The following is a 3,506-nucleotide window of genomic DNA, read 5'->3' as shown; positions in this document are numbered from 1 at the left end:
TACCGGCACCAGCGGGGAGTTCATAAGGATAAAGGTAAACACATTATGAAAGGAGAATCATTTCCATTAGAAGTGGCTCTTGGCCTTTTCTTTACAAGTTTTGGAATTGATCTACATATAACATTTGCGTAATTGAGCTCCATTCCATGTTCTTGGGATGGGAGTGCCATCGAGCCTTTCGAGCCGGTATGCGCCCTTTCCCAGAACCTGTTTGATAACGTATGGCCCTTCCCAGACCGGGGCCAACTTTCCTGGGCGTTCTTGGTTCGAAGCCTCGTTGTTACGCAGTATGTAGTCTCCTTCCTTGAAGTTGCAGAGTTTTACCCGCGTGTTGTAGTACTTTTGCATTTGTCGTTTGTAGTTCTCTTCACGCACTGCGGCTAAGTCTCTGCGTTCCTCGGTTAGCATAAGATCCAACCGTCTTTCCGCATCATTGTCTTCTGGCTGACTCAAGACCCTTGGTGAGGGTAGACCAATTTCGACCGGGACCATGGCTTCAGTGCCATAAGTGAGGCTGAACGGGGTTTCTCCCGTACTGGCCTTCTTCAACGTTCTGTTTGCCCAAAGGACGTGCGGAAGCTCGTCCACCCAGCCGGATCTGTGTTTCAAGAGTCTTTTCTTTATGCCTTCGACGATGCTTTTATTTGCTCTTTCCACCTCACCATTTCCTTGCGGGTGTGCCACTGAGGTAAAGGTGTGGGTGATTTGAAGTTCTTTTAGCCACTGTTGTAGCTTTTTGTCAGCAAAGTTGGTGCCGTTATCGCTCACCAAATTCTGTGGAAGTCCAAAACGACAAATTATAAATTCCCAAATAAATTTTTTGATATGCTTTGCGGTTGTTTGGGCTAAAGGTTTTGCTTCTATCCACTTGGTGAAGTAGTCGATGGCTACCACTAGGAACTGAACATTTCCTGCTGCTGTAGGAAATGGGCCTGTCACATCGATGGCCCACTTCTGAAATGGCCACGAAGAAGTGACTGGAACCAGTTCGTTTTTCGGGCGATGCGTGTTAGGTGCGTAAAGCTGGCAAGACCTGCATTTTCTGATGTATGCCAGTGCATCCGTATGCATCCCCGGCCAAAAGTATCCCGCGTTGTTTAGCTTGGCTACAACAGCGCGGGGACCTGCGTGTACCCCACAGATGCCTTCGTGTACTTCCCTTAGGAGGTAGTCGGCATCTTGGTTGTCCACGCATCTCAAGAGTGGGCCAAGAAAGTTACGTCTGTAAAGGATGTCATTGACGAGTTGATAATTCAGTGCTTTACAGCGTAGTTTTCTTGCCTGTGTTTTTGACTCTGGTAGAATTCCTGCTGCAATGTAATTTATTATTGGTGTCATCCACGTTTCTGTACTGGTTTGGATGACACAAATTTCCTTGTGCGGGACTGATGGCGCTTCGAGGAGTTCAATGCGGATGTCCTTTCCCAGGTGGGTGAAGGCTAGTGATGCAAGCTTGCTTAACGCATCCGCAGATTTGTTTTCGCTGCGCTTGACATGTATGACTTTACAATCACTAAAATCACGCATAAGGGTTTTTGCCTGGGCGAGGTACAGGGCCATGGTGTCGTTCACAGCCGTGTATGTTCCATTTATTTGGTTGGCCACCAGCATGGAATCCACGTGGGCTTCCAAGTTTTTCACTCCCATCTTACGCGCAATTCTCAAACCGGCCAAGAATGCTTCATATTCGGCTTCGTTATTCGTACTTGGAAAGTCCAGCCGAATAGCGTAAGTATATTCTTGGCCCGCTGGGTTGGTTAATTTTAACCCTGCGCCTGAACCCTCGTTACTGGCTGCTCCATCAGTGTAGAGTCGCCAGACATCATTGACGTCCTGTGCTGGGGAGGGTTGAGCCTCCTCCTGGCACTCTTTTTCCCGCGAAGCGGGGACTTCTGCAATAAAATCGGCCAAGACCTGGCCCTTTATGGCTGGTCTTGGCTTGTACTTAATTGCATATTCTCCCAATTCAATTGCCCATTTGGCTAGACGTCCCGATAATTCGGGTTTGCCTAGAACATTTGAGAGTTTGAAGTTGGTGAGAATGGTGATTGGGTGGCCCTGGAAATATCGTCTTAACCTGCGTGAAGCATGTATAAGTGCTAAGACTAATTTTTCAAGGGTAGAGTACCGGGTTTCTACGTCTGTTAGTACACGGCTAACATAATAGATTGGCATCTGGATGCCCTTTCGTTCTACTAGCAGGACTGCCCCGGTTGCTCTATCTGTTGCGGAAAGGTATAGGATTAACTCCTCTCCCGCTTGTGGTGCTGTAAGTGTTGGGAGTTCGATCAGGCGTGACTGAATCTCCTGAAAAGCTGCTTCCGCTTCTGGTGTCCAGCGGAAGTGCGTTTTCTTCAAGCAGTTTCTCAGTGTTGACACGAAAGGAAACGACTTATCCGCATGGTTTGCCAAGAAGCGATTAAGTGCGACTAGTCGCCCATTCAGTGTCTGAGCCTGTTTGATGGTGGTAGGTGATTCCATTTTAACAATGGCTTCGACCTTTTCAGGGTTCGCTCTAAAGCCATCTTTAGAAACAATGACTCCCAAGAACTTCCCTTCTTCCATCCCAAATGAACACTTGCTCGGGTTGAGCTTCATGTTTATCTTTCGGAGCGTGTTGAAAGTTTCTTCAATGTCTTTCAACATCGCCTCAGGCTCGAGGCTTTTGATGACCAAATCATCCATATAGACTTCCAAGTTTCTCCCGATTTGGGCATGAAACTCTTTGTCCATTAGTCGTTGGTACGTGGACCCTGCATTCTTAAGTCCGAATGGCATCATTTTATAACAAAATGTACCATCGGGCGTCCGAAATGCGGTTTTGTCCTGGTCATCAATGGCCATGTGGATTTGGTGGTACCCCTTATACGCATCCAAGAAGCATTTAAGGCGAAATGGTGCCAACGAATCCACTTTGAGATCAATTTCTGGTAACGGATAACAATCTTTGGGGCATGCTTTGTTCAAATCTTTGAAATCTATGCACATGCGCCATTGTTTGTCATTCTTCGGTACCATTACGGGATTTGCAACCCATGTTTGATATCTACTAACGCGTACGATGCCCGCGTCAAGGAGTTCCTTGACTTGGGTTCTACACGCGTTAGTTTGTTCAGGCCCCATTACTCTGCGCTTTTGTACGATTGGCGTAACAGCCGGATCGCATTTGAGCTTATGCTCCGCCTTACTTCGGGGTACACCAGTCATGTCAGCTGGTGCCCACGCAAAGATGTCAGCGTTTTTCTGCAGTAAGCGCTTGAGTAAGGTGCGGATGAGATCAACAATTGTTGGTCCAATGGTAACGGCCTGGTCGGGGTATTTGCCATTGAAGGCCCATTTTTCCGGTTCAGTGATGGTTGGTTTATCCTTCTTCGGTTTGGGTTTAGATGAGACAGATGCGATGCATACCTGGGGAATGCCAGAGATCATTGCTACACCCTCAGCTGTTGGCCATCCCATCATGCCATGGACTGAAGATACCACGGCGTTGAATCTTGCCATCCCGT

The sequence above is a fragment of the Bidens hawaiensis genome, unplaced genomic scaffold (assembly GCF_021521415.1).
Source record: "Bidens hawaiensis isolate Kalapana, Puna unplaced genomic scaffold, B.hawaiensis_p1.1 tig00032018_1, whole genome shotgun sequence".
Lineage (NCBI taxonomy): Eukaryota > Viridiplantae > Streptophyta > Magnoliopsida > Asterales > Asteraceae > Bidens > Bidens hawaiensis.
The sequence above is the reverse complement of the archived record's forward strand: the minus strand, read 5'-3'. Positions refer to the sequence as shown.